Consider the following 10,603-nt stretch of genomic DNA (forward strand, 5'->3'; position numbering starts at 1 on the left):
GCAAATTTTCATAAAAAAGAAAGGAAAGCAGGAAGGGAGAGAGTGAGGAAGGTAGACAGGGTAAGCAGGAGGCAAATTCCCCAAGATTACGCAGCCAATGGAGACCACAGCCAGGTATCCAACCCCACTGGGTAACTCGAAAGCCCTGTTATCAAATACTTTTCTTAACTGTCTTCATAATTATTTCATAACTATGAAAGACCAAACGGAGCCTGGAAAAAACTGTCTCAAGAATACAGAAAGAATAAAACTGCAAATACTGTTTTCTTTTTCCACTATCCCATAGCCACAGTAAAGAGCATTGCAATTACTATCCAAAAATATTCTAAAATACTGACTTTCTACTAATTATAATTCACTTTCCCCTCAGTATGTTTATTCCATAAGATTCATTGCAAAAGACAAAATATAAGTAACAGAGTTCTTAAAGGAGGTGTTAGTTTCTCAGTATCAGTCTTCTGTAGCTACTGTGACAAATTATCACCAACTCAGTGGCTAAAACAGCACAAATTTATTATTTTAGTTCTAAAACCCAACCCAGTCTCACTGGGTAGAAATCATGGTGTCAGTTGGCAAGAATTTCTTCCTTTAGACTCTGAGAAAGAACCTATTTATTGTCTTCTCCATCTTCTAGAATCTGCCACATTTCTTGACTCATGGCTCCTTTCATCTGCAAAGTCAGCAAGGGCAAATCACAACGTTCTCACATCATATCGCCCTAATCTGTCTCCATCCACATATCACTTTCTCTGTCTCTCTTTTCTGCCCGTCTTCCATATTTAAAGACCCTTCCAATTATATTGAGCCCTTCCAGATAATTCAGGATAATTGCCTTATCTGAAAGTCAGCCAATTAGCAACCTTAATTCCATCTGCAATAGTAATTCTCCTTTGCCATAGGTTGCAGGAATTAGGGCGTGGGCATGGCGCAGTCATTAGGTTGCCTACTATGGTCCTTATGTATCCAGAAAGGATACATGTCTGCACTGAGTAGTACGTTTTGTGGAACAATGCTACTATGGGATGTTAATGGATAGTATATAAAAGTAACTGTGTTCTTTTTTTTCAAGTTTATTTATTTCTTCCATGGGGTGGGGGAGGGGGAGAGAGAGAAAGGAATGATTTCATCCCCAATAGGGTCTTCACAATATGATCCACCTCTAGCCTCAGCCATTCCAGACCATGGGTATATGCTGTGTTGCAGTTGTCATCTATAGAGAGGCCTCAGAAAGAACTAAGGAGCTTCCCATGTAGGTCTAACTTTGCAGACTGAGCATTACCTCTGCACCACTGGCTGGTCCCCAGAGTGTTCTCTATCACATATGTTTGGAGAAACTGGCTTAAACCAGTTTCTTTACTGCAGGATTTCAGAAACTTTGATATGCCTAATGAATTGCCAAGAGCATATTTCCTGAACAGATTTGACATTAAATTCTCCTGAATATAGTTCTTAAATATTGATCTTTTCTGGAACATTTAGAATAAATCTAAAACATGATAAACTTTTTTTCTTTTACATGGCTGTATGCTCTTTGCTTAAACTATGTTTGATATATGCATCTTTATTTATAATGATGAGAATATAAAACTGAGTTACAGTTCTCTTTTTGAGTGTGACTTTTTTATTATGGTAATTTTCAAAAGAATTGTGAAGATTTGCCCTTTTTCAATATTCTAGACAAACTTCAGAATGGGATAAAATACTTGTAAGACACATATCTGACAAAAGACCAATAGCCAAATCTATGGAACTCTTAAGATCCAGCAGTAAGAAAATAGCCCTTGCCATTAAAAAATATGCTAAAGATCTTGCTAAACACTTAACTCACCAAAAAAGATATGTAGAGAGCATATAAGTATACAAAGAGATGTTTAATATCATATTTCACCATGGAGTTGCAAATCAAGACAGCAATAACATATCACTGCACACCATTTAGAATGGGTAAAATGGGTGGAGCATGGGATTTTTAGGGTGGTGAAACTACCACCACACATAGAAAAACACGTCATGACTTTTTTGATGACCCCATATTATACATACTTTAATAGGAGATGCATGTTATTATGCATTTGTCAAAGCCCATAGAATATATAACACCAAGAGTGAACCCTGGCTTACATCAGTCCCTAGTAACCATGGACTTTAGTTAATAATAATGTATAAATATTGGCACATCTGTTATAACAAATCCACCAAAGTAATGAAAAATGTTAATAATACAGGAAACTGTGGATGAAGTGAGGAGTAAGGACGCCTATGGGTACTCAGTGTACTTTCTCCTCAATTTTTCACAAATTTAAAACTGGTCTAAATTGGTCTATTAATTTTAAAAGTTATATAAGAAAAGTAAATTAAAAATTAAAAAATACCAAAGCTGAAAGATTTTATGGGACATTTCTTTTTAAATTTTTAGGGACAGTTTACACCTATTATCCAAATTATCTTTTGCAGAGCAAGTTTTACTTTTAATAAAGCCCAACTTACCAATTTTTTTCCTTTTATGAATTGTGATGTTGGTGATGAATCTAAAAACAAATCCAGTATTTTCTATTTTAAGCTAATTTTTGTGAAAAGTATAAAGAAAGTGTCTAGATTCATTGTTTTGTATATGATATCCATTTGTGCCAATTTGATGAAAAGACTCTTTTCTCTATTGCATTGCTTTCACTTTTTTGTCAAAGACAAGTTGACCATATTTGTGTGGACCTATCTATGGGGCCCTCTATTCTACTTCATTTATGATTTTTCTCTCTCTCTCTAATTTTTTTAACCAAAACTACAGTGTCTTTATTACTATAACTTTTCAGTAAGTCTTGAAGTTGGGTAATGAAAGTCCTCAAATTTTGCTCTCCTTCAATATTATATTTTCTATTCTGGGTCTTTTGCCTTTACATATAAATTTTAAAATCTTTTTGTTGACATCCATTAAGTGACTTCTTGGTATTTTGATTGAGATTGCACTGATTCTATAGATTCATTTGGGGAAAAAAAATACATTGGGTTTTCCAATCCATGAACATGAAACATCTCTTCATTTATTTATACCTTCATTGATTTATTTCATCAGAAATTTGTAGTTTTTTTCATTATAGATCTTGTACATATTTTATTAAATTTGTTGCTAATATAAATGGTATTGTACTTTTAATTTCAAATCTCAAGTGTTCATTGCTGGTATATAGGAAAATATTTGGCTTCTGTATAGTAACTTGGTATCTTGCAACCTTGGTATAACTGCATAATAGCCCTGAGAGTTTGTTGGTTGATTCTTTGAAATTTCCTACATAGGTAATCATGTCATCTTTGATAAAAGACAGCCTTTTCTTTCTTTTCTATCTGTATACAATTTATTCCTTTTTCCTTTTCCTATCTTATTACATTGTCAAGAACACCCAGTATGATATAAAATAAGAATGGTGAGAGCAAATATCACCTTCTTTCTGATGTTAGAAATAATCCATCTGTTTATCATTATTAAGCATGATGTTAGCTGTAGGTTTTCTGCAGGTATACTTATCAAGTTGAAGAAGTACCCCCACATTTCTAGTTTCCTGAGAGTTTTTAATAATTAACCATAATAATGGGGGCTGAATTTTGTCAAATGTTTGGCTGCATCTATTGATATCATTATATAATTTCTCTTCTTTAGCCTGTTGATATGATTAATTATATTAATTTATTTTTGAATGTTGAACCAGCCTGGCATACCTAAAATAAATTCTACTTGGGTATGTGTATAGTTCTTTTTAAACACTGTTGGATTTTATCTGCTAATATTTTGATGAAGATTGTTACATCTATATTCATGAAACGGGACCAGCAGTTAGTATAATAGCTATGTCGCTGGACTCCCACATAGTCGGCTGAGGTTTGAGTCTCGGACCCGGTGGCTTAAACTAACGCTGGGCGTGCCCAAGATCCCGAGAGGAGAATAGAGGAGAAGGGATTGCAGTGTGGCCATCCCCCCTGGGGGTGATTTCTCGCTTTCTGTCTCTCTGTCTCTCTCTGTCTGTCTGGCGAGCACACACGCCCTATACAAAAACCTCTCAAAAAAATATATATATAAATATAGATAGAGATAGAGATAGAGATAGATCCTTAGTTTTCCTTTCTTAAAAATGTCTTTGGTTTTGGTGTTAGGGTAATGCTGACCTCATAGAATAAGTTGGGAAACAGTCCCTCTGTTTCTATTTTCTGGAAGAGATGATAGAAAATTGATATAACTTCTCCCTTAAATGTTTCTTTGAATTTCCCAGTGAACCCATCTGGGCCTGTTACTCTCTGATTTAGAAGGTTATTAATTACTGACTCAATAAGTTTAGTAGACATGGGTCACTTAAGATGAACTATTTCTCCTTTGACTTTTGGTAGCTTATGTCATTCAAGGAGTTGGTCCATTTTATCTAAGTTATCTAATTAGCATACATAGAGTTGTTCATCATCCTAGTACCTTTTGAAATGGTTTATCTCATACAAAAATTTACATTTATTTTCTAGTAATTGAATTACTATAGTTTTTTGTCTTGATTGAGCCAATTTAAATAATTCATGTTCTAGGGCCAGCAGTTAGCGTAATGGCTATGTCACTGAACTCCCCGGTGGCTTAAACTCATGCCAGGCGCGTGTTTGTGTGTGCCCAAGATCCAAGAGGAGAATGGAGGAGAAAGGATTGCAGCATGGCCATCCCCCCTGGGGGGTGATTTCTTGCTTTCTATCTCTGTCTCTCTGGCAAACACACACACCCTATAGCAAAAACCTCTCCAATATATATATATATATCCAAAATAATTCATGTTCTTAGGAAGTTATCCATTTTATCTAGATTTTGACATTTATCAACATGAGGTTGCTCAAAATATTCCATCTGGTTCTTCTAAACTCCTAACATCTATAGTCATATCTTCTATTTCATTACAAAGGCTCTAGCTCTCTCATACTTTCAGAGAAGAAGGTACAATTTGAGGTTTATTAATTGAATCTTGTTTTCTAATCTATTAAATTCAAGTTTATCATCATTAATTATGTCATACTTTTTATTTGGATTGTTTTAATGTTATCTTTAGTGTCTTAAATTAAATGTTTAATTTATTTCAATTTTTAAGAATCCTTTTTAATAACTAAAATAGCTAAAAGGCACAACATAGTATTCTAAATTATAACTTATGTTCAAGTTTCTCTAAGTTGCTAAGTTTTATTTTCTTTACACCTTTATGATAAATACTGAGAAATGTTTTAGACAGAAGAAAAGAATGTGTATTTATGAAAGATTATAAAGTGTTATATGTATTTATTAAATGTGTCAATTAATAGCTTCCATCTCTTAATTTACTTTCTCTTCACTTTCACATTTAAAAACCCAGTCCTCTTTACTTTGTAGAAGTACCTTTTAGAGACTCTTTCCTGGGATGTCTAAACCAAGAGCATCCAGATATAAGATCACGTCACATTTGCAAAGTCCTTGTAGATTCCCTTTCCCAGAAATAAGAATATGGGAGTTGCTGTGCTAGTCACCAGCAGTACCCTGCCAGAGAAACCTCATTCTGACTATTCATTACATAAGGGAGTTACAGGGACACATAGAATTTTCTGGAGTAGAATTTGATATCCACATAATATGAACAGCAAACCAATAAAAGGGGGAAAAAGATTTTCTTCTGTGTTTTCAAGGAATGAAATTCCCATAGGTGAAAATGCAGTCAACCTACAAAAAGGTCAGTAAACAATGAACAAGCCAACAGCTCATCTAGATTCATTCTTTAGAATATCTTCCATCAAGGTCCTCCTCTACATGCCTGTCATGATCTCTAGTTTGGTACAAGGCTCAATTAATTCAGACCAGCATCTTGTAAGGGCCTCATAACTGATGGTTTTTCTTTCCATCTCTGAGCCTTCCCATCATTCAATCCCAAAAGCCTAAAACATTACTCTGACAACAGAATTTCTTTCAACTTTCGATACAGAATGAAGTCAATGATACTCAGATACCATAGAGTATCTTAACAATAGGGCCAAGTCCTCTTTTCTAGCCTTTTCAATCTACCCCTTCTCATTAACCCTCATATCTTTGCAAACTGAGAAATTAATGAACTGCATACCCAATTTTTTTCTTTCTCATCACTAATCATGTCCAAGGTGAAGATCTTATTTTCTAAGAGAAAAATTAGGAATAAAATAATTCCTGTCATACCCAAAATCATGTTCATTGGTAATTTACAATGTACTAGGCACTGTAGTAATCATTCTATACATGTTATTTTCATTTAATCTTCACAACATATCTATGAGATAGGAACTATTATCCCTGGCTACTTAACACACTAGAACATGGACACTTAGAGCACCTAAGGCTGACACTTAAAGCAGCCATCTTGGTGAAGAGCTACATAATTCGGTACTCTCTCTTAATTACTGTGCCAGGACCAAGAGATGCCTTGCAGTCTAAATCAATTACTTACATAAAGTAGGCACTCATTGTATGATTGAATAAATGATTGAATGAATGTGGAAATATATCTTCAAGTGCTTTTGAAATGATAAATTATTGTGAAGATATTATATGTCATCCATAAAATCACCAGTACTAATTTGTTTTTATAGTGAGTGACGCTTTTTACATTTAATTCTGTGCCTTATGTTAATGTATGCTAAGTGAGGGACCAGGAGATGGTGTGGTGTTTATGGTTCTGGACTCCCACGTGGCTGACTACAGTTCAAGTACCAGACCTAAGACTTGAAAATCACACCAGGTATGTGTGCATGTGTACCCAAAATCCCAGAAAAAGTGGAGGAGAAAGAATTGTGGCATGATTATCTCCCCTAGAGGATGATTTTTCACTTTCCCTCTCACTGTCTCTCTCTCCAGTGAGCACACAGCTACATGGTACACACACACACACACACACACACACACACAAGGCAAATGTTGACAGTAACAAACTGTCATATTGAAATTATCCTTCTATTCATGTTACTATTGGAAAACAGAAGTTTAATAACAAAGACTATAGAGAAGGGGGTGTGTGCATGTGTGCGTGTGTGTGTGTGTGTGTGTGTGTGTGTGTGTGTGTGTGTGTGCATCTGCCCAGTGTTTCAAATATTTAGCTTTGCTAGATTTTGCAATATGTACTAATCACAGGAGCCTCCTGACATAGTACAGTTTCAAATCATATACAAGCAGCAGATGTCAGTGTTGTGCAACTTTCAGGCTGACTGCTTGAGAAGGCAAGCTGGTCTCTTTCACTTAGAAACAAAATCAACAATCATTTATGTACACAAACACCCTTAGGTGCTGTGTAAACCTTAAAGGTCTACCACACATACACACACACACACACACACACACACACACAAAAACTGTAATTTGAGAAATCATATAGCACCTTCAAAAGCTACAACTATGAGTCAAGGGCTGGAATAGTGGAACACTGGATGGACAGTGGAATCTTTATTGTTTTTCTGGCCCAAAGGGAGACAGAGACATTCTTAAAGTACTGGTTTGACTCCTTCCTCAGCTGTAAGCCATAGAGGAAGATGACACTACATCAATTTTGTTTGACAAATGAACAGTGCTTCATATTTGCAATCCATGTGGTCAGACGGCCAAACTCCCAGTATATATTCAAGACACAACACAATCTGCTTCTGTAGCTTTGCTGGCATCCATCTTTCTCCTTTCTTTCTATTCTGGTCACTATGATCCTCTCAACTCACAAGATGTGTGTGTATGTTCTTGCCACACACCTGTTGTTGCCCCTTTAGTATCTACTCCTTCAGCTCTCAGCCTTAATGTCTCCTTGTCATAACAGGTCAGATCCTATAGGTCAGGTCTCTCTCTTATGGTCTCATAATATCCTTTAATTTTTTTCATAGGCTTATTGCAATTTGCAATTATAAATGTGCCTGATTGTTCAATGTCTGTGTAATCAACTTCAACTAAGGTGTAAATCCCATAAGGGTAGAGAATCTGGCTGTTTTGCTCATCACTGTCTTCTTAGTACTTAGCATAGTGTATGGTATATGGAAGATCCTTAATATAAATGTTAAATAGATGAATGAATAAAGAAATAAATTAATGAGTGAACAAATACATGAATTGATTCCTCTGCTCTTGCCCTGAACGGAATTCCATGCAAAAAGGAGTAAATATAAGACAAGGTGGAAGTAGGAAAGAATATCTCCAAAGTTGTAAGTATGATGTCACTATGTTCCTAGAATTCTGAGATGGACTTTGCAAGCTAAGAGACCCACAGAAATGCAATTTGACTTGGGCCTAATTATGGTACCAGGGCTTGAATCCTCTCATACAGCAACAGACTTCTGCCTCGCACTTCTGAATGCATTCATCATCTCGTGGTCTCCTATCAGTAGAGAAAGGAGGTCAAGTTGCAAATATGTGAGGACATGGCCCTTCTTCAAAATAACTTAGTTGAAATGAGAAATGGAAGAGATTATAGACAAAGATAGAAAGAAATGAGTTGAGTTTGTTCTTCTAGGATACATGCCCAATAGGAAAAAAGAAAAAAAAAAAAATCTGGCTATTTTTCTTTCTTCCACAAGATGGGGCAATCGGAATGAATTCAAATACGAAGAGGAACATACCAGTGAAAGTCTTTTCCATTTTAAACAGTTCAATTCACTCAGAACAGAAAAATGGAACTGGTTTTGAACTTGTTTATGCAACTGTGCAACATTTTCTAAAGTCATCAGACCTAGAGTAGACAATAGTTAGGCCAGAGGGAAGAGCCCAGGGCATGTGCCTAGGCCAAAGGAAGGCCACCCAGTCTCCAGAACCCCTTGAATATATGTATCCCAGCCTCAGGGAGCCACAAGGGTCTCAGGCTGAGGAACAGCTGCTGCAAAATTGAGCAAATTTACCATGCAGAAACATTTCCTCACATTAGGAGGAAATCCTAGATGAGATATAATGATGCCTACTTTGAACTAAATTATTTTAATATGATCACTCACAATGTATGAATTCTGCCTCTTAATATTTTAGTCTGCTGCTTATAGTCTGCAATGATTTCATTCCATAGAATATTCTATAATAAATTAAATCAGGCCCTACAAAAAATAATTATGATACTAGAGTTTTATTATTCTACCTATGACCTATTTGCACATAACCCTTCTTGCTTATACCTGGTTATAGATGTTACCAGATCATTATAAATTTATTTCTGGAAAGAACTGGTGTGTGTGTAGGGGGGAGCTTGACAACCATTTATAGATTAAATTAGCACTCTTCTTCAGAAAGATTATTTATATTTGTGTGATATTTCAATAATCATTATCTCATTATCTCATTGGTTCTCCTACCAACTCTGTAGGCTACATATTATTCTCATCACTATTCTTTCACAAATATGCAATATAGGATATTTACTTATTCAAGTATGCATAGGAGGTAATTACCAGAGGTAAGCATGAGCTTACAGGTCTTTAGACTCCAGTTTTCATCCTCCATGGATGGGAGTGGTGAAAAGAGAGAAAGAAAGAAAAGACTTATTAGAAGGAAAATAACATATGCTTGTATGAGATTCAAGCCTGTGATTATATAAGCTAGGAAACTCAGCCAAACTACCATAAATAATAAAACATAATTTACTGACTTGCATAACAGAAAAGTAAAGAAGTCCTAGTTGTCCAAAGGACGTCATTATGGACCCAGTCCTTAGGGTCTTAAGTTCAGCCACCAGCTTCATCTGGTAGCTTCAGCACTTCTGGGCCACTCCATATGATAACAAAATAATCTAAGCAGGTCCCGAACTCAACTGATTCCAATAAACGCATACATCATGATTTACCCTCCTATTGGCTCAGATTGTCATGGGTCCAATTGTCATGGGTCCAATTCTGAACTGAAATCAGCTGGGAAGATGGCTGTGGCTTCTTGGCTTACTCCAGTCTGAGTCCCTACACTAAAGTCAAGTCAATGCATAGCATTCATGTCATCCAAACACTCTGCTAAGAATAGGCAAGTAATGCATTATGCAAAAGGAAAACCAGAGAAAGGAAAAAAATCATTTTTGGCAAACCATAAAATATATCTACCTTTTTTTTAAATTTAAGAACTTCTAAAGTGTTGCCTCTTTTAATAAAAAGTTCTACGTCTTTTTTTGGTTGATGCACAATAAAAAGTGTTTTAAGAAAACTATTATAAAATGTTCTTAAAAAGGCCTTAAGCATTAGATTTAGAAAACTTAAAAACCAAATTTATTCTTTTTTTGATCTTAGTCATTCTGACTGGGGTTAGGTGGTATCTCATTGTTGTTTTGATCTGCATTTCCCTTATAATGAGGGATGTTGAGCATATTTTCATATGCCTTTTAGCTATTCATATGTCATCTTTAGAAAGTGTTTTTTTCAACTCATTCTCCCATCTTTTAATAGGATTGATTGTCTTTTTTCAGAACAGCTGCTTGAGTTCCTTGTGAATTCTGGTTATCAGTCCCTTATCTGACGCATAGTTTACAAAAATATTTTCCCATTCTGAGGGTCGTCTATTCACACTAATTACTTGTCCTTTGCCATGCATAAACTTCTTAGTCTGATGTAATCCCACTGTGCTTTGGGAGTCTTATTTAAGAAGTCTTTCCCT

General features: G+C 35.5%; 1 long non-coding RNA gene across 2 annotated transcripts in view; it reads right to left on the minus strand.

Annotated features, from left to right (window-relative positions):
• LOC102480887 (uncharacterized) overlaps window positions 1-10,603 on the minus strand; it is a 33,376-nt gene that overhangs the window by 4,079 nt on the left and 18,694 nt on the right. The window contains exons 3-4 of one of the 2 annotated variants that reach the window (XR_001370982.1): window positions 9,418-9,463; window positions 8,285-8,360 (exon numbers count right to left, since the gene is read on the minus strand). This is a non-coding gene — a long non-coding RNA (uncharacterized LOC102480887). Of the gene's footprint in view, window positions 1-8,284; window positions 8,361-9,417; window positions 9,464-10,603 lie in introns of those variants that run through there. The other variant, XR_335700.1, reaches the window with a different exon arrangement.

This window comes from Tupaia chinensis, unplaced genomic scaffold (genome assembly GCF_000334495.1).
Source record: "Tupaia chinensis unplaced genomic scaffold, TupChi_1.0 Scaffold000499_1, whole genome shotgun sequence".
Lineage (NCBI taxonomy): Eukaryota > Metazoa > Chordata > Mammalia > Scandentia > Tupaiidae > Tupaia > Tupaia belangeri.